Source organism: Oreochromis aureus, linkage group 23 (assembly GCF_013358895.1).
Source record: "Oreochromis aureus strain Israel breed Guangdong linkage group 23, ZZ_aureus, whole genome shotgun sequence".
NCBI classification, from domain to species: Eukaryota; Metazoa; Chordata; class Actinopteri; order Cichliformes; family Cichlidae; genus Oreochromis; species Oreochromis aureus.
Genome location: NC_052963.1, coordinates 14,426,707 through 14,448,594, shown reverse-complemented (window position 1 = coordinate 14,448,594; position 21,888 = coordinate 14,426,707). Strand labels below are relative to the sequence as shown.

The following is a 21,888-nucleotide window of genomic DNA, read 5'->3' as shown; positions in this document are numbered from 1 at the left end:
CTGTTCAGAGACCAGAGCAGACCCGATATGTCATCATATGGGACAATGTTAGTTTCCATAGGGCTGCTTTGGTCCGCAACTGGTTTACAGACCACCCATCCTTCATGGCACTCAACCTCCTCCATACTCTCCATTCTTAAATCCCATCGAGGAGTTCTTCTCTGCCTGGCGCTGGAAAGTGTACGACCGTCATCCTCATCAACAGGTAGCCCTTTTACAGGCAATGGAGGAGGCATGTGGAGATATTGACCAGGCATCATGTCAGGCCTGGATACGGCATTCAAGGAGATATTTTCCCTGGTGCCTTGGACTGGAGGATATCGCATGCAATGTGGACGAAAATTTTGTGGCGGACCCAGAAAGACGACATGATGTAGGCTGATTGTCTTTTTTTCCCCTTTTTGTGAAATTCCTATTTTGTGTTCTGACTTTGTCTTGGTTTTGATGAGTGTGAATAAACACCAATACTTGAAGTTTGGATCCTTGTATGCTTACATGACACTATGACAAAAGTGTGACCTCAAATAGACATCTGTACACAGAGAATGCAAAAGCCAGATGTGTTTTGTATTCATACCATCAGTGTGCAGTTGGCGCATTGTGTGCTTAGTAGATGATGGCTTGTGTGTACTGTTTGATACGAAAACACCATTTTTACGAAGGTGTGAAGAGTTAATCTAGCTGTGTTCGCTTTTGCAAGAGAACTACAATGTTTTGATAATTGGGTGACAGGTTTTCTTATTTGTGTGTAGAGTTATGCAAAAATAGCCAATAGTTACAAAAAATGTGCTTAAGCAATCAGAAAAAACTGTAACTGGCACTCCAAGCAGAATTCACAATACCACCACAGATCCTCTTGGATACCCAGTCAGTTGAATCAGGCCATTATCTATTCCAGAGTGTTGTCATGAGAGTGTTGCCGTGGTAAATCTTCCATGGTGGGAATGACTGGGACCAGCGGGGTCACTGATTTGTCCTCCCCAGAAGCAACGTCTGATGACCACCACCACCACTGAGCACAGCACAGGCTCCATCTGTCATGAAAGCATTCCCAAACATTCTCCCACCAAATTATTAAACATGGACCAATTTGTCGCAAGAATTGAGGCATCTACAAAGCAGGAAGTCACTGCAGCCTTAACTCGATGTGTTTTTCCCTTATATTTTATTTCCTCTTGCACTATCGGATATTTGTGAACCTCTCCATGCACACACCTAATTGCCTAACCCAGTGGTTCCCAAACTTTTTTTTTTTGCCAGGCCTCCCTTTTCACAAGAAAAATGTTCGCGCCCCCACCACTTAACACCCCCCCTTAACACCCCCTAACAACCCCCCAACACATCCTCCAAACACACACACCCATATTTTGTTTACAAACTCCATTGCGGTTTATTTCACACCTTAAACATTTAGTAAACAATTAAGCAAATACAAGTAAACGGCAATAAATTATAGGTAGTAATAAAATATACTACTAACTCTTTTACGCTGCGTCCACACCTACACGGGTATTTTTGAAAACTCACCTGTTTCTATGCGTTTGGGCTTTTCGTCCACACGTAAACGGCGTTGCGATTCACCGAAAACGGAGATTATTTAAAACTCCTTTTTTGCTTTTATGTGTGGACGAGGAATACAGAGTTCGTCACGCGACAAAGGTATGTGCCTCTTTTCACGTCACGCTGTGCGCCACGTTATTGTTTACATGAGATGAATAGCAGAATGGCAGATAGAGACAAAATACTGTTTCTGTTAATCTGACTATCTTCAGTTTTTAAACGCTTACATATACACACGCAGTTACTGTCCCTCCATTTAGAAAGGCAGAGGCGTCACGGTGTAATTATTTTACGTGTAGTTGTTTTTTTTTCCTGTGTAATAATTTTCAACATGTAATTTTCAAAAATGTATTGACAGCTGTCAATACATTTTTCAAAAAAATGCCTCTCTGTGCAAAATGGGTTTAAACACATACACAGCTGTGGGATACTGTTTGTCCGTGATTTGAACAGGAGGAACAAATTACGGCAGGATCAGCCTGATATTATTTGTATCCCACTGTAACTTTACTGCATAAAGAGCTAACATGTCCAAAATGTCAGGAGTAGTTAGTTATTACAAGAAGTGTTTGTGAACTAAAAATCAAGAATGTGGGATACTGTTTGTCCGTGATTTGGAAAGCCCAGCGCGTGCTCCCGACGCAGGGAAACTAATTCTGCAGGGAGACCTTGGCACTTGTGCAGGTGAAGCCAAAGGGAAGATATGCTTCACCATATTTTCCTGTCTTTGGCTTAGAAGGAAGTTGGTTTGGAAACATATTTGGCGATGCTTCATCTCCTGCTTTGCGTTTATGTGGGAGCCCCGTCAAAAACCTGTCCACAGTGTCCAAGCGCTCTTTTTTTTTCTTTTTCTTTTCATACCGCGCCCCCCCTGCAATGGCTCTGCGCCCCCCAGGGGGCGGGCCCCACACTTTGGGAACCTCTGGCCTAACCTAATGCCTTCAACAAACCCAGATGAACCAGGGTTTTGTGGACCACCACCATGTCACGATGGCCAGCCTAGATAACTTGGAATAGGTCTACCAGGGCCTCCCTTCCTGACTGCTTCACATTGTGCCCAACCTTTATGGCGCCTCCTGTGGAAGGTGGGCATATTCGAAGTCCACAAGAGCATATTATAGTTTCATTATCAGTACTATTCAAACGCTGGCTGCAACAATTAATGTTATAAAAACATAAACAAGTGGATGTACAGTTAAAAAAGTCAAAACAAAATAATAATCTTCAATGACTCCAAACTTTTTTAAATGCACTTCTTAAATGAATGAACAAACAAACCTTACAATAGAATTTTAAATAATTTACTTACAAAGCATATTTTTAAGTTATCAAGTTCATGTAAGATTTGTTTTTTCTTTGTTGTTTGTGATCTATCAGTTCATATGTGAACATGTTGCACAGTAAGTTATGACTTTTATGCTATTAAGTATTAAACCAAATGTTTGTAAAGCTGTAGACAGAATAATGTGTGAACATATTTGTTTGTGTCAGGAAGTACTTTGAGGAAGTAAGTGTACTGCCTGTGTTTACATTCATGTCTCTGTAACACTGTATGTTGTTGTTTTTTCCCCCATATATGGGCTCAAACACATGAAGCAGACAGGAAATGTAGTTGCTAAGCTGTTGCTATGTGCACCAAAGCTATTTATGACTAAGGCAGTACAAAGAGTTTAGTATAAAAAGGGCTGACTGACAGAAATCTGTGTTCTTTTTCACTTTTGTGCCTTTGCTTTTTTGTCCTTTTCTTTTTGGACTTGTTGGTGATTCTCAGCTGCAGACAGGTCAGTCTTTACACTTGTTATATTTTAACGTTTTTACTCTACAACTATTTGCTTTTGTATAATGTTTTCCTTGTGTGTAATAAAACACACAAGCACTGACTGCAAATTATTTCAATCCAAAGATGGGTTGTGGTGGTGCAGGGTTGGGAAAAGAATCACTTGGAAAGAATTTCTATTGTGAACTCCAGTAGATTTCTTCGTGCACAAGCCATGATCAGCTTTAAGATTCACTGTTCTTTATGGATTTATTTAGCTGGATTTAACAAGATACAAGCAGATGTTACATGAGCTAACCTTAGACAGCATAAAGCTACTGCAAAGGCTTAGTAAGTCACTCTTCTGCTTAAATTTAAACTGTTTGTTATCCTGTTACATTGACCATGAACACCACAGCTGCCCTCCACCAGTCCAACATAGTACATTAGAGTACATTTGACCAGAATATTGCAAAGTAGATGTGCACTAAAGAAAAGAAATCAGGTGTATTGTTTGCAGTAAGTTAGCCAGTTCATACTGGTGTTATAAGTTCAAATAATATTGAGGTATTGTATGTATAGCATGAAGTGGAGTCTGTGAGTTTTCAAATCTTGCATCAGCTACATGCATCGCATACAAGACTTCATGGGTTTCTGTTGAGAAGAACTCATTACTATTTTCATTAAAACTGAAAAGACTGTTATCTTGATACTACATAATGAATTTACTCTCACCATTCTCCAGCTTTAGAGAATTTCACTTGCTGAAGACACCATCACCGACTGGTATTGCAAACGACCAACTTGTGTCTGAACCTCTGCAAATTAGACAACCAATCACTCATCAGTCAAGTTACAAATCAAGGTAATTTGGAAGCTTTTGCATGTCAAAAGCTGTGTCAGTCATAAAAAGTTATTGCTAATTTAACACAAAGATTGCAGTGATCTTTAATTTTTTTTCATAATGAAACTGAACAGTTTTGACTGAACTTTTGACTCCCTCAAACTCCTGCTAATGCTTGAAACGTGTCAAGCATCCCTTTTTTACATGCTGTCCCCCCACAATTCAAGCTCAGCTTTGAATGTAGCTACTTTATATGCCAACTGATTGAATATGTTGCACAAGTAAGCAAGCTTTGCAACCCAGTCCATGTCACTGAAATGTGCTGCCAGTTGTAGCTTTTTTTTACCTGAAAGAAGTCTCCACAGCAGCTCTCGTAACTCAAAAACTCTGGTGACCAATCTCCTTTTATATAGCCGTCTTACTTGTGTGTAAGAGAAGGCGTTTGTGCTCTGCATTCATGATATCACAAAGCTGCTCGAACAGAGCAAGTTCAATTCAATTCAATTCAATTTTATTTATATAGCGCCAAATCACAACAAAAGTCGCCTCAAGGCGCTTTATATTGTACAGTAGATCGCACAATAATAAATACAGAGAACAACCCAACAATCATATGACCCCCTATGAGCAAGCACTTTGGCGACAGTGGGAAGGAAAAACTCCCTTTTAACAGGAAGAAACCTCCGGCAGAACCAGGCTCAGGGAGGGGCGGGGCCATCTGCTGCGACCGGTTGGGGTGAAAGAACCGGTCGCAGTTGATGATGATGATGATTCAGAGTCCGGAATTTGATTTAAAGTTTACAGTTTGTTTACAGGAAACAAGTAAATAGTGGCATCTAATCATAAAAATAACACTGAAGCTGCAATTGGTAAGTACAACAAAAATGTTATATGGAGTATACAAGGTGTGCGGTTCATTGAGTAACTACATATCAGCTTTCTCAGACCCTCGGGAGGTCCGTCACTCTTGGTGTTCCAGATGTTCAATAAAAAACATTTCTTACACATTTTACAATAGCATAATAAATTATTTGAATAAATAAGTGAATAATAAATAAATAAATGGTGTAAAGTTGGTCCATTAGGTAAATCAGGAATCTGTGTATGTTAGTTACTTTAAGAAGGAACAGAGGGCATTACTGTAAATAACTCCATAATCAATAAAGCCCACAGTAATGCGTGAGAACTTGTGGTTGTGAAGCTACAGTTCACATTATTACACACATTATAAAAGGAGTGAGCTACAATGCCAGAAGACAAAAGCAAAAATTTGGTTGTGGACTACAAAAAACAACTGCAAGATGATATTGAACCAAAAGGATAGTCTATTGATTATTAAGATGGCTCTAAAATTAATGAACACTGGCATTTGCGGCATTTGGCAAGTGTTGTTATTAAAAATATTTTAATACTTCCTATTTCAGCATTATCTACTATTTGCATCATTTTTAGCAGAAAAATTAGGTTGAGAGTGGATATGCTCTAGAAAACATACAAACAGGAAGGGGGCATGAAGACATAATCAATTTAGTCCTAATCTTTAGTCTGTTCAAATCAGATTTGCAGCCTTCAGATAGTTGTATGGCCACCCCTGCACACCATACATGGTTAGTCTTACATTTAGGAGCATGTTTTACAGCTTCATTATCAGTAGTATTGGAACAATGACAATGACAACTGCTTTATTATACAAGTAATATACTATGAGGTTAGTGAGCCAACTTTAAACAGACAAACTGGAGTTGACTTGTCTGCGTAGCATCTGTTTTTCATTTAAGGCAAGAAGAATAAAGCAAATAAAGATATAACATTCATATTTGCTTGTAAGTCTTTTGCTGTGAGGAAAATGTACATAGTCTTTGACCCATGATATCTTTTATATACCTCCTCTGTGGTGTTCCTCTCTCAACTGGAACTAGTTTCATTAGCTTTTTCAGGTGGTGAAAGAGCCATATGTTATTGGCTTGAAGTTGGGGGATTTTGTGTATGAACATGAACATGAATGAAGTTATATGATCACCCACTATGGATATGAAAACTCAGCTAATCTGGCCAATTTGAATTTAACCCGTGTTCAAATCTATTCTTTATAAGTGAACACACACAAAAAAAAAACCCAACTGAAAACTGCCACGTTTCACAAATGGATTCAGCTACATGACATGATCTTGATTCTGTGAACTTTTTAAGCATGGATATTTTGCATAATTTACTAGCATATCTCACATAGAGCAGACTTTAACTGATTTCTGTTTCAATAATTATTTATCTTCATTCAAATTCCTCAGATATGCAGGTGCGGCCCATTCACTTGGACACTATATGAACTCTGTAGAATTATAGGGATTATTTTACATAACCATCATCTTATCATTGCATTAATTATCATTTCATCAAAGTGTTTATTGAAGCTGCTGGCATTATGTTATAATTTATATTATAGGGGTTATTATAATCAAATATTAACATTTTATTACAGGTGCAGTTATAACTACTTTAAAATGATTGAGTTAAATATATATATATCATAACTCATATGCTGAGTATATTGATATAGTAAAATAGTAGCTGAGCAAAGGCCTGAATGTATTCAGCTTCTTGTGGTATTTGAGTTTGCTTAGTTACAGGTGACGGAAGGATGTCCAGTCCATGGTGACCTCAAAGGCCTTAGGTCATCACTATATTCGGAAGAGTATGCCACAAGGAGGAACCTCTATGTTGCAGTTAATTCTTAAAATACATGAATGTTCTGTACATGCAAATTATGTGCTTGTAAACATAAGAAGGGGCGTTACAATACCCTGATGTTATAAAAACAATCTAGAGTGTATTTTGGGTAGAGATGTACAACTGTTCTGCAGTTTGCACCTCTCCACGCCGCTGCGTGCATTCATTAAAATCAATTGTTTGATTGACCTCTTCTGGACCATGATTGTTTTACTCTCATCCTCAATTTCGAACCCGTAACATTTGGTGCATTTGGCCGGGAATTGAGTAGAGAGAGTTGGAGGTTGAGACTGAGAGGGTCCGAGGTGCTCAAACAGGCAGACACGAGTCAGTGGTCGAAGTGAGTGGACATAAGCCGGCTTATTCAAAGGTAAGGCACTACCTGTTGAATTATTTCCAAACAGTGCTGAATTGGTTCTGACAAAATTGAAAGTCTACTCACTGAAAATTACTGGTAAAGTCTGTTTTGATTTTGGTGAAAATCTCATGAGAAGTTGAAGTTGAAGTAATGATAAGAAAAAGAGTAAAAGTGAGTTAGAGTCTCACTAAAGGTACCGGTTAAAGTCCCAAAGGAATAAGAATAAAGAGGATATAGAATAAAGAGGATTTAGAATAAAGAGAATTTAGAATAATAGGTAATTGGTGAAGTTTGTGACATTAAAGTCTCAATTGAATATAAAGCCGGGCTTGGACACCGATATGGTGGGTTTGTGATTTTTGGGGTGTCTTCAAAATAATTAAATTGTATAGAGCGGGACTCTGGGAGTCTAACAAGTGCATTTCTCGGAGGTGACGCTCCAAATTTCCTGAGGACGCCGGGATCTTCCTTGGATAGGGATAGTCCGACTTGGCCTTTCGTGGAGAACTTGGGAAACTCCAAAATAGGCCACTGACTGGGTCAGTTTGCCGTCCGGGCGGTGGTTTGCACTTTTTGGTCAGTAGAAACCGGGTTTCGGGCGTCTACCTTTAACTTAAAACTTGGGAAGCCTGGGATGTGGGGTGTCCACATAACAGGGCTTTTCGGGTTGAGTTGATTGATGCTTTTAAATTGTGTAGGGTCTTAGATATTTGGCCACGGCCGGGGCGAGACTGGTTAAATTGATGACAAAAACTCAGGGAGTTTATCGGTCGGACCGTTAATTTAAAAATTGTCTAAATTGTGTAGGTTTTGAAATGAGAAGCCTAAAATCTGTGCAGTTGTAATCATAGGACGTCTGTGTAAATAGATTAAGAGACTTGTCTGAGTCTGAGAGTCAGGCTGGTATTATTTTTAGATTGTGTGTGTGTGTGAGAATGCAAATAAGGCAGCTGAGAGGTCAATAGAATATGAGGAAGTTAATAGGGACTGCTAGACATTGCTGGTGCATGTACTTAAGACGCTGGTTTTGTTTATTACAATATGTAAGTAAAGTTTTATTTCTTGCCATGACTGTATGACTTTTGCGGGGTTTTGAGATAGGATACATAAACTGTTGATACTTAAGACCGTTACCTGGGTTCTGAGAACTGAAATTGAATTTGAGATAATTTAATTAATAAATATGTCTGCAAGCCATGTGTGTTTTGGGGTGTCAAGTAAGATGTTTTAGGATTTTTAGATGGGTTTTGTTTCAGTTTGAGATAATATATATACAGTTACATTTTCTGTGTGTGTCGTTGAGTGACAACATGCGCAGTTTAAATTGGGCGCTGTTCCTTCCTCTTTTAGTTTCAAAACACAAAGGCTGTGAGATTAAAAATTACTGTGAGTAACGGTTTGACTTTTGACTAGGGAAATAATATGCTTACTTTTGGGTCTATGAAGATATTTGACCTTCAGTGATGTTATGAGAGGTTTCAGTTTTCTTTTTCTTTTTCTTTTGACTTGCTCTTTCTGATCATGGAAGGCATGTCCAAAATACTCGTATGAAAGCGTATTTTGTGTGATTTTAACTGTGTGAATGCTGTCAGTATTTGATTTGAGTGACTGTGTGATTTGTCTAAGTGAAAAGGGGAAGTCTGAGAGAGAGAAAGGCAGTGCGTGTGAGACGATTTATGGCGTCTGAAAGAGGTTAGAGCATTTAAAAGGTGTGTATGGAATAAAGGAGTGTGAAATATATTTCTTGTGTGATGAAAAGTAGGATGTGCTAAAGTTTGAAAGTGTTTTTAATTCAAGAAAACAAAAAAAAACCAAAGGAGTACTGTGAAAATACAGGCTGGGCAGTTGAACAGTGGGATAAAGAATTGTGGAAGAGCACTGGACATTGAGTGATATTTTGCCACGCTGGGACTTAATCTGAAAGAAAAGACTGTAAAGAAACAGAGAAGAAGACAGCAGCTGAGTTGAGACTGTGTTTGCTGGAGCTTTGAAGCCCGAATAGGACATTGTGCAGAGAGGACCAGTGAGAGATGAAGCTGGACGAGTTTGACTGCGAGAATATAGGATATAATTGGATTGAAAATTGAAGCCTGAACTCATGAATTGTTTAGGGATGTCCACTACAGCATAACAAAGAGGTAAACATTAGAAAAGGTAAGAATAATGAAAGAAATAATTGTCATTACCTTAATGAATAGAAAACACACATACAAATTGTTACATGTGAGATATTTTTGAAATGAATCAGAAGTGAGATAGTTTGAATCTAAAGCTCAGTGGTGAAATGCATAAATTAAATATGAATATATAGGATGCAATGAAGAAACAGCTTACACGTAGTGTACAGTAACATGAATACATCGCAAGGCAACGAAGAACTCAATGAATTAATTTAATGAAGAAGCAGTTTACACCCAATTAACATAAAATGCAGGGAAGAACACGCTTACATGCCTGGCATAATTGGTGTTTCTGGTCAGAGACAGAGAAATGGGTTATTTAACCACTGGTGATAATAATGAAAATGTCTTAGTTTTGTTATTTTCAGGAGTAAAGCAGACTTGGACCGGCTCTCCACAGCAGCAGTCGGAAGAAAGTTAGAGGTTAACATCTATGGATAAGTTAAGGCAAGTTTCTGGTTGAATTGTTCACAGCATGATGTGTCCAGGAACCTGAAAAGCAAGCCCCAGCTCCTGGCTGAAGACCAGGAGGGCGGTAATTTAAGGTGGGAAATCAAAATGTGGGTTAGTAACTCGGGAAAAAGAAAACTGACTGCTTAACTGGAGAGTTGGGAAGAAGTCTGGGAGACTGTGAAGTCATAGATGCAAAATAACATATACCCATACACACACAAACAGAAAATGCATTAACCTTATAAAGACAAGCTCCTGAAGCTTAATGAACAGATATTGATTAAAAACCTGGCTAAGAATATAAGCGTATGCAATGAAGATCTGCTTGCTGCTTGTATGAGTGAGAGAATGGTGTGAATGGTTAATACAATTGATGGAAAGATTTAAAAGAGATGGAAAAAAAAAAAAAACAAAACAAAAGAAAAGTGTTTATAAGAGTGACTCAGGAGTGCTCTTGCACTGATTGATCAAAGTAAGTGATTAGTATAGAAAGAAAATGAAAATAATTAAATAATGTGATAAAGTTTAAACATGTATTTCTTTTGCCAAGTTAAATTGTTGAGATATGGCTGAGTATGGAAAAGTTTGAGAGCTTGTGTGAATGTGGACAGAGGAGCTTGCTGTGTGTGTGTGATTGAGGCCTTTAAGGAGGGGTAGATAGTTCAGAGGTGCAAATTTGATTAGGAGGTTTATAAATTAGTGTTGACACATTGTTGTAAGGTGTTAGGCTGAATCTGAGTATGGTAAAGTGCTTAACCGGGTTATTGTTGTGTACTGAAACGGTGTAGCTTTTGGCGAGGTTTTGGGTGTGTTCTATGGGTGAAATTTAAGATTGTTGAAGATTTTTGAGGTTGTTGTTTTATTTTAAAGAGGGAGTGTTAATAAACATGGACATGTTTAAGGGTTTTGTAACAGTGCACTTATAAAGAAAAAACCTGTCAGGTGATTTTGTTTTGTACTTTGATGAGCTAATACTCAGCTCTCTTTTTTCTCATTTTTGCTCTAAGCAGGCCTGGAAGAGAGTGAACTGACGGCGCGGACAAATTACCAAGTAAGGATTGCAGCGAGTCAATCCAGTCAAAAGTATAGAGAACTATTTTCCTAAAAGGAAAAACGAAATAAAACAAATGATTGAGCTCATTTTGCTGATGTGGAGCATCTGATCACGTGCGCATGAAGGCTGCAGATCAGCAAAAATATTATGTGTGAATGCATGGGAGTGAATGTGAGTGATGGGACCAAGAGGGAAATAAATAAAGGTTGACAAACAGGACAAGTGGGAGACTTAAATCTGGGGATGCTGATTTTGGGATATTGATGTGTGCGTTGAGAAAATTATTTATTGGGGTTGGATTATGTTATTACATTATAGGATGCTAAATGCTAAAAGGGAAACCTTGATGTAACTTAAGTTACCATGAACGGAGGGGACACATGATTAATAACTGTTCTGTGTAAGTTTATTTTGGGTTATAACACTGGTTGGATCATCAGTGGAGAAAGTGAGTATAAAAGGTGATGTTCTGGTTAACACACAGGCTTTTGTTTATAGGACGTTTCAAGGATGCAGGCTGTGGATGGAGCCAAGAAAAGATTTGACATGATGATTAATTTGATTTCATTCCTTAAAAACAGGTTTGAAGGTCCGGAGCATGTAGACTTAATATGATATGACTAACCTTTTTAATGCCCTAACCTGAGTGAAGGATTTTGAGTTTGTAACACATGAGATGTGTCACAAAAAGGGGAGTTACAGGATTTAAGGTTTAATTTGAAAGGGTTTTAAGATTACTTGATGATGTTTAGGTTTTTGATAATTTAGGTATGGTAAAACTGAGGCAGAAAGTGTTATTTTCAGGTTATTTTTGATTTCTAGAATAAGAGGTTATAATTTAGGCGTGCACATACAGATATGTCAAAGGAAAATTGTATATATGTTATCAGCTACATGAAATGTGTCTACGTGACGTTTACCTAATAACCTTGGTGATGATAAACTTGTTTACCGACTTGCTCTCTTGTAGAACAGACAGACTTAGAAAAGGGGAACCTCAGCTCTGAGTTCTGAGAATAACTCTGTTAAGTTGACAGGAAACACGTCGAGACAGCAATATAGGGCAAATATGTTTGAGCTTGTAATTAAATGTGGGACTTGAAAAGAGGAAGCAAATTTGGTACAGGACGTACTTGAGATGATCAGACGAGAGAAAGGAGAAGAACAGAGCACAAATACACCGAGTTGTTTATATTACAAAGAAGATCAAAAGCTTGTTAGACACAGGTTATAATGGAAGCATAAAAGGGATGAGAGGAACTTTACATAACATAGAAATCCTGCAACAATTAGTAAATTGCCCAAACACAGTGTTCAGACCGGATATGCGCTACCCGTTAAAGGGGCGAAGAAATCAGGCCTAAGTTTGAAAAATGAAATGGGTTAACTCGATAGAGGATGTTTCCAAAGGTAGAGAAAATAATGTAGGACCTTTTACCAGGAGAAAGCCAATTGTATTTTTACACTTTACAGTGTGCATTGAGGGAAGTCAGGAATAGTTTAAATTAGGATTGAAAAAATTAAACTAGGTGAAAAGGGGTGTAGCAAGTAGATTTAGGGCAGTTCACAGCCTGGCGTAAACGCAAGGTGCTGTCACACAGCTTAAGTTATTTGGTTGATTTATTTTATGACAAAATAATAAGGAAATATTAAAATATACAACACGTTGAGAAGATCTCTTATGTTATATTTTAGTGTTTAACATGGAAGATGCCTCTCTGGAGCTTCTCTCCTGATGCTACTCCACCAAAAGAAGTTCATTTATAGAGACTATGTCAGCTCCCAAACAGACAACAACAAACCAAGATTAGCAATAAACAATCTGAATATAAATAATAATAAATAAAGAACAATACAGAATCCAAATCTGAACCAAAGAACAAAATAGTGAAATGTGGATTATTGGGTTTTTCTCTGTATATATGAAGTATTTGTAATGTGTATCTGCTAATGAAGGCTTGTAGAGGCCAGTTTATACTCACAAACGAGTGCTCAGCCAGACTGAAAAACAGGAAGCTTTAGTGCACAAGGCATATTAATAAATATAGACACAAAAGAGGAACTCCCCATATAAACAACGTTCAAAAATGTGTGAAGTATAAAGTACCGAAATAATACTATATAAGTCACAGCTGATGATTCTAATGTTAGAGAGCTCTTGCAACTGGCGTCTGAGCTGTGCAGAGGTCTCTCTTAAGACAGGTACTTATGTAGGTTAGCATGAGGTTGAGTTAATTTATACACAATGCATAACTGTGCTTGTTTAGAGTTGATGTTCTATCCAAGAGGGTTTTAAGCTTCACTGGTGAGAGTGTCCAGGTGATACATGTTGAGCGAAGATGAGAACATAGCAGGTGAATTGCATGCACGCTTACAAACACACATGATTTATATATAGGCCAGGCCAAAGGCCTGGACTCGATGTAGCTTTTAACTGTACAGCTCCTAACTTGCAGGAATGGCGGGGAGTGTAATGAATGAATGCAAAACAAGCTTACAGACACAAACATGACAGGGGTTTATTTTACAGGGTAAAGGTGGACCACAGGTTGCTTTGTTTCTGCTTAGCAACGAATGAGGTAAAAGGTGTTAAAGATAAATATGCAATAAGTGAACAGGAAATGTGTAAGGGTGAGCCGGGTGAAACAAAATGTTGTAGATAATGGAAACTTGTCTAACGGGCATTAACAGTAACCTTTGCATGTTATGTATATGCTTGAGGCCAAAAGAGGCGTAAAACCAGATAGAAAAACTTTGAAGTGTGCTTTTTAGCAGAGTCAGGCTGACATGGGGATGGTGTGTATTTTACTGGGGTGGTGTTTAATAAAATTAAAAGCGTTGCTCACACACATAAAGAGTATTGAGATTGAATAAAGTTAATATAATGGATAGAGCCCAGAACATGACAATACATAAGTGAAAGCAAATGCACAAAATAAAAAAATCTCTTTGGGCTCTGTTAAAATTTCTTTAGTAAAAGTGTAAAAGGCCAAACCTAGGAAGTTCGGCAAACAGGAAAGTTCCTTGAGTATCAGGAGTTAATAGTCAGGAAACATTTCTCACATTAACGCCTTATATCTGACAAATCATTGACTCATAGATGCAGATAGATATACAAGTGCACATACATCCAGATGTGCATTTAGACATTAAAAGTGTAGAGACATGTACACACAGATTGGCAAACCGGTACAGAGTCTAGCTCAAGAGCTTAACAAAGTAGACGTGGCAGTAGGGTTTATCATTTTGCCTGATATGATATTGTGAATCAACTTTGAATAATGACAGGAACCTGAGATGAACACAGTAAGTTAGTAAGGTGTAGCAGAGAAAGGTTGTTTGTTTTCTATCCCTTACAGGAGAAGATTTTCACTAGAGAGGGACCCAGAAGAGGAGCGGAGATTACCTAAGCATGAAGTGTTTTCAAGTGGGGGCTGGTGTTTTATTGCTGGACCACCTAGAGGACATGAGGTTGTTGTCGGATTTGCTGAGTCAGGGGCGGCTAGAGAGGGTCAGAGCGAAGGTAGTGGACCTGGGAATAGTGTAGTGACGTCTTTGGAAGACGTCAAAGGGGGAATTGTAGAATTATAGGGATTATTTTACATAACCATCATCTTATCATTGCATTAATTATCATTTCATCAAAGTGTTTATTGAAGCTGCTGGCATTATGTTATAATTTATATTATAGGGGTTATTATAATCAAATATTAACATTTTATTACAGGTGCAGTTATAACTACTTTAAAATGATTGAGTTAAATATATATATATCATAACTCATATGCTGAGTATATTGATATAGTAAAATAGTAGCTGAGCAAAGGCCTGAATGTATTCAGCTTCTTGTGGTATTTGAGTTTGCTTAGTTACAGGTGACGGAAGGATGTCCAGTCCATGGTGACCTCAAAGGCCTTAGGTCATCACTATATTCGGAAGAGTATGCCACAAGGAGGAACCTCTATGTTGCAGTTAATTCTTAAAATACATGAATGTTCTGTACATGCAAATTATGTGCTTGTAAACGCAAGAAGGGGCGTTACAATACCCTGATGTTATAAAAACAATCTAGAGTGTATTTTGGGTAGAGATGTACAACTGTTCTGCAGTTTGCACCTCTCCACGCTGCGTGCATTCATTAAAATCAATTGTTTGATTGACCTCTTCTGGACCATGATTGTTTTACTCTCATCCTCAATTTCGAACCCGTAACAACTCCAACTAGTCTGAAGTTTCAGAGAGTTCCCTTTTTCCTCTCCTTTCAGAAGACTGACTGCTCACTGACTGCTGCCTCAGACTGCCGCCTCCTGCCAGCCACTGTGAGTGCTCAAGTCAACTTTAGCCAACTTTAGTTCTTCGGGAAGTAAGTAAAATGGAGCCTTGGCGAGCATCATCCAGTATATTTTTATTTCGTTTCGGTGTACAGTCATGCTAAAATTGTTAAAATATGCAGAAAAAATATAGCTTTACCGATATCTATTCTAATGAATGTTTGTTTTTTCTTTATCATAGAAATATGATGAAACTTTCCGTTTTCCTACTGATGCTGCACTCTGTCATTCTGGTCTGGTCCGTGCCTCCGGAAAAGTCACTATTCGAAATTCAGCATATTGCGAAGGAAGGAGACACGTGTGATAATCTGATGAATAATCTGATGAATAAACTGAATGAACTGAATAAACAGAACAAGGAGGAGTCTAAATGCAAGCCAAGGAATACCTTCATCATTGATGATATGGAAAATGTTAAAAAGATTTGTAATCAGAGGCATGTTTATTACAATCTTTACGCAAGCAACAATGTGTTGAAAATGTTGCACTGTAAATTGAAATCTACTTCGCCTTGTAAGTATGACGACGAAGAAATAGAACTGCATGCAGAAATTGCATGTAACAATAACAAGCAACCTGTACACTTTGAATGTTCCTTTCCCTCAACATCTAAATAAATTTGCTTAAATATTAACAGTAATAATAATAAATAAAAACAATGACTGAATACTGGAAAATTGCTTTTCAGTGATGATGGAAGAATATTACAATCACCAGCACTATCTGTTAGACTTCACTTTGTCTCACTTAAATAACTATATTTTACATGTTTTCTAACTGGCTGTATCTCATCTTGTTCTCTCATATGACAATCATTGCCGGCCTTTCAGCACTCATTAAATAAACTAAAGCTGACCAAGCTGCTGCTCCAGAGAATTGCATTACACTGAAAGTGAAACCACATATTTGGGTTGGTTTTTAAAACTCTGAAGAGAGAAGCTTTATGCACATTATGTGACAGAAAAGGAAGTGGTTATAAGTCGAGCAGGCTCGGCTGGGGAATAACACAGGCGCCCTATATAGCAAAAAGGTCCTAGGTTCAAATCCAGCATCTGACCTGAACCTTTCTGTGCGGAGTTTGTGTCTGTGTGTTGCATGCATGGCTTCTCCCCGGGCACTCCAGTCTTCTCCTATAGTACAAAGACATGTGTAGGATTAGGTTAAGTGGTGACCTGTAGGTGTAAATATGGGTATGTTGTCTTTTTCTCTGTGTTAGTCCTGCAATAGACTTGCAACATGTCCCGGATGTAACCTGCTTCATAGCAGACATGAAAAATTTATATCTGCTGTACAAAGTGAAGCTTATTCAAGTGTTAGACTTATCTTCAGTGTCTGGATAAGTCAGGCCCACTTCATCATTGTTGCTGTGGTAGATAACCAGCAGCATCTTCAGAACCACGATATACAAAAGTAAAAAAAATTCTGAGAACTGAGAATTATATGTAAGCATTTTAGGGTGAGATGTCCATTATAATACTTTTCTAATACTTTGTTATTTCAGATTGATTCCACTTCTGTTCTGTGGCATGCCATCAACTCCTTCTATCAAATAATGTCTTGACATGAGACAGGGAAACACATCTGTATGATCCCTGAATTAAACAGGTTACTATTCATGCGTCTTTGATGTCTCTGTATTTATGTATGTATCCAGTTTCTATATCATAGGACAGTGTCACATGAGATATCCTGATGTGTTTGGCTCACTGAACTGTGAATGTCTCGAATACAGATCAAATCCTTCTGAACGTTACCAGAATTAAGAAATACTTTTCAGTGCATACTTTAGTTTAGCATTGTTAGAGTATAATTTTTATGTTGGATCATAAATTAACTCACTTACTATCACCATGATTTTCAACCCTTGTAATACATTGAAATATACTCATCAGAGAAGACACAGTTGTGAAACTCCTAATCGTATTTTTCTGTGTTAATAATTTTATACATTTTGACATGATCTCCAACACCATTGGCTGAAATGTCCAAACCATGACAGAGCCTCCACCGTTCTTTATTGATGGCTGTAGACACTCACTGTTGTACCTCTCTCCAGACCCTTCTGTATAATGACGATGATATGAATCAAAAATGTCAAATTTGGGTTTATCACTCAACTGAAGGGTCAAATGTATCTTTCAGGTCCTCTGTCAGGTCTTTGCTGGATTGTTTTCCTGTTCAAGAAGATGACTTTCAGATACTGTTCATCTGCTGGATAGGGCTGCCACAAACGATTATTTTGATAGTCGACTAGTCACCGATTATTTTTGTGATTAGTCTACTAATCAGATCATGCATCCATTGGACGTAAAACGTACAGCTTATTGCACCAGCATGCATCTGCTCTTAACTATCATTAGCTTACAGCTTTAAGTGTTTAAGGTATGTGCTAACTAAAAATAAAGACAAGATGATAGTTTATTAAATTTTAATGAAATCTGCAGATTGTTTCGGTGGAGTTTAATAAACTCAGCTGTCTGCTCCTTGCTATCTAAAATATAACAGGACACTGAAGTATGTTCTCAAGCATCTCACACTTCTGATAATCAGTTGTTTGCTTGACGTTTATTCAGCTGTGTAAAACTATAACTTTGATCTCAGCCAAACCGATTTACCCAGGAACAAATAAAATACTAAAAAAAGCCAAACAATAACATTTTTCAGTTATCTAAGTGACTTATACATCATGTTTAACCTGAGTAGTGAAAGACGGCGGTGGGTTTGAAAACGATTTGCCCGGAGTCTGGTGTTCTCACCGGCTCTAGTGAGCCTAGAACCCCGGCTAGCTATCGAGCTGGTGGGTAACAGACATCTCCGAAAACGTCTGAGCGCTTTTGAAAATATGCGGTGTCTTGATAAACTGAGCAGATATTTGAAGTTTACACAGCTACATTCTCGCCTGAAAAAAACTTGTTAGACGTTTATTTTGTGACCCAGAAAGAATAATAAGAGTAATATTAAAACTAACTAGCTGCCGCCATTGCTGGAAACTGAGCCTGGCCGCGCTATGAATTCTGGGACACTGCTTCTTCTTCTTTTGCCTTTAACGGCAGCTGGCATCCTTGTACATGCAGTGCTGCCATCTTCTGTTTCAGTCCGTTATTACACTCTCAAATCCTACTACTTATTCCTGCGTCTTTTGTGATCTTACAAAGCTTCAAACGACGCGTCGACTATTAAATTAGTCGTCGACGATTTTGATAGTCGACGTAATCGTGACTAGTCGACTAATCGTGGCAGCCCTACTGCTGGACATACCTTTTTAGGCCTGTCATTTCTTCTGTTGTCCTCCACTTGTTTAGTTTCCTCAAAGATTTTATGGACACACTGCACACCATGCTAAAATGCACAAAGTTTTCAGCTAATAGATCTTTAGGAATCCCTTTGTTGTTATAGAATTTTTATTTTATTCCTTTCAAACATTGTTGTCTTTTCAAGACAAATGGTATGTTTTTGTGACAGTTACAAAGTGTCCACAGATACAAAAAAAATTAAACTGGTTCTTTGATAAGTTGCCTTTTATATGCAGAAACAATCTCTTGAGTTGGGGGCCTTTTTTATACTTAAATGTGCAAAATGAACCAAATTCACATTTTCCTTTCTAATGCAACACTGGCACTAGTCCTGAGCACTTCTCTGAGGCCCATCTCAGGACATTTTGGCGTGAGACTGGTTACTGTAATCATCAGAATATTTTTTCATGATTATAGTTCATTATTAAAATACATTCATTCCTCTTCTGTGGAATGTCCTAAATGCCATCTACCTTATAATATCTTTATATGACATACAGTCATTATGTATCATGATGACTGTATGTTATCATGACACATATGTGGGGCTCTTCACCAAGAGAGGAAACAGTGTGACTCTTATGAAGAAGAACCAACTGGATGGGATTGAGACACTCCTCAGCACTGTATGCAATTTTTAGCTTAATATCTGCCTAATTCATAATTTACCTTCAGTCTTCTTCATTGAAACCACTTAAAAATGCCTGACATCACATAAAGTCTCAGTCTTTTTGTACAATGATTGCACCAGTGTCACACTAGACATGCTGATTTGTTTGACAACCTGAACTGTGAATATCTCACATACAGAGCCGTCTCTTGCGTAAACTCTGTTAGGGTGTGGTATTCACACTACAAATAAAAATTCAGTTTAGCCACAAAGTGATGCTGTGAAAACTCTTATTTGCTTAGAGTTACATTTTGAATTAGTTTTGATGCCATTTTTGCTAAGACAGTAACCAGGAGTGTATATAGTAATTTGAGATAGTACACCTCAAATTCGTATATAAGTACCATCTTTAAGCAGCTTTTAAATGAGAGCGATAACTAGGGAATTGGATTCGTTTGCATGTTTGCAACATCATTTAGTGTACTTTGTTCACCTAGAAACACTGGCCTTCAAAATGCAACACACTGATTACCACTTGGAGTCTCTCATGTTGCACTTACAACTGTATATAGCTTTATATATACTGTTGTAGGAATACAGTGGTGTGAAAAAGTGTTTGCCCCCTTCCAGATTTCCTATTTTTTGTATAGTTGTAACATTTAAATGTTTTTATATTACATACTGAAACATATATATATATGTGATAACATAAATTATAACATTAATTAACTGCGGTATAGTACATCTTTGGATCATCTGAACTCATCTATGAAGCTGAGTTCAATTTCACTAGCCACACCCAGGCCCTGATTGTTGCCACACCTGTTCTCAATCAAGAACTCACCTATATGAGACTTAAAGCTGTGGGACTCCAGCGAACACCAGTGAGAACCATTATCCACAAATGACAAAAACATGGAACAATGCTGAACCTTCCCAGGAGCCGACCAAAATGACCCCAAGATTATAGCGATGACTCATCCAAGAGGTCACAAAAGACCCCAGAACAACATCCAAAGAACTGCAGGCCTCACTTGCCTCAGTTTAGGTCAGTTTTCATGACTTCACCATAAGAAAGAGACTGGGCAAATATGGCATCCATGCCAGAGTTTCAAGACAAAAACCAGTGCTGAGCAAAGGTAACATAAAGGATCTTCTCAGTTTGTTCTAAAAGCATCTTGATGATCCCCAAGAAAATACTCTGTGGACTGACGAGACAGAAGTTGAACTTTTCAGAAAGTGCCTGTCCAATTACATCTGATATAACAACACATTCTCACTCCTACCTCGTGAAATGTGTGACGCATGGTCAGGCTCCCTCTGCTTCACTTATCGACGCGCCGGGTACCCCCCTCGCGTCGAGAATTGACGTGCAGGGTCCTCCTATTGAATACTATAGAGCTCCCTAAACGCTGTTTATTGACGACAAGAGATTGCTGCGAAAGAGCCTGTTATCCGTATATTTATATATTTCCGAAATCACATTGTAGTGACGTATACTGAACACAATAAATTATATGATGTAAACAACTACATGAGAAACAGCAGAAAAAATATATATATTGGAGACTCATTTATGATGACCTTTTGACGTGAAAGCGCGTATCGCTCTTACTCTCTACAAGCAGCAGGTGCTGCTGTGGGCACCTCGCCCGTGCCAAAGCGCTCACTGGCGGAGGATAGTCCTCCCCCAGCTGCTATCAAGGCAGGAGATGTTCACACCTATGCGTCCAAACTGCAAATGAATCGAGCATGAGCGAAGCCGCTGCTCCCGCACTGACTGTAAAACAGTTCTTCTTTTACTGTTATGTTGTTTTGTGAATCACAAGGTTTAAAACTACTTATAAACACACACACAAAGTAACTCCACCAGAGTGCCTATTGCGGGTCACTTTTGCCGGTCCAAGCCCGGGTAAAGGAGTAGGGTTGGAATCATTGACTGTTTTCTACAGTCAGTGGTTGGAATGTCACATTAAAAAAAACAATAATTGCTAAAAGAAATTTAATTTGTAGTTCTAAATAAATTCTAAATGCATTTGGGACGTTTTTTACTCACTTTATGTCTCTTCCACGATGTTATTTTTCTCTCCTACGACATAGGTTACAATTATATTAGCGTGACCAATTATGCAAATTAGGTGATGACGTCATTTAGCGACTTTTAGCTACTTTTAGGACAGCCAATAGCGATTTTCCTTACTGAGGAGTTGGCAACACTGCCCGCTTCGGATGTTATCAGTCCATACAATGGGCGTTATTAGCAGAAATCAGTCCCATAGATATGGGCCATCTCCACCTGCTAGATTGTTCAGAAGGTTGTTATCATCCATCCAGATGGAGGATCAGTAACAGGAGCGTGGGAAGACTCCAGAATCCACTCTGGCTGGAATCCAGTGAATACAGCAGTGTTTACAGGTAAGGCCATTTAAACGGACAGCATTTATAAAATGACTATTAAAAGTCAGCAGGGCCGTGCAGAGACGTTTAAAGGGGGGTGCTCAAAGTTAAAAGGGGCACATTGAACCAGGCTGAATAACAACACACATTCATCAAGAATCTAATATGGGATCACATCATACTATATCACTGTTGTGAGGTGGCGACAAGGCAAAGCAAACGTAGCCTATGTTTTACCTGATGGGTACAATGTTGCTGTTGAAGGGTTTCTGCTGCTCCTGCTGCTGATGGTGCTGGAGGGCAGGGCTGTGTTGGTGTGAGACTG

General features: G+C 38.3%; 1 protein-coding gene and 1 long non-coding RNA gene across 5 annotated transcripts in view; one reads left to right on the top strand and one right to left on the bottom strand.

Moving 5' to 3' along the window:
- LOC120436074 (ribonuclease-like 3) overlaps positions 1 to 21,888 on the bottom strand; it is a 169,999-nt gene that overhangs the window by 88,906 nt on the left and 59,205 nt on the right. The window lies entirely within an intron of this gene.
- On the top strand, positions 3,104 to 16,879 carry LOC120436075. The gene is made up of 4 exons (XR_005610111.1): positions 3,104 to 3,341; positions 4,062 to 4,181; positions 15,198 to 15,295; positions 15,445 to 16,879. It is a non-coding gene; the product is annotated as an uncharacterized LOC120436075 (long non-coding RNA).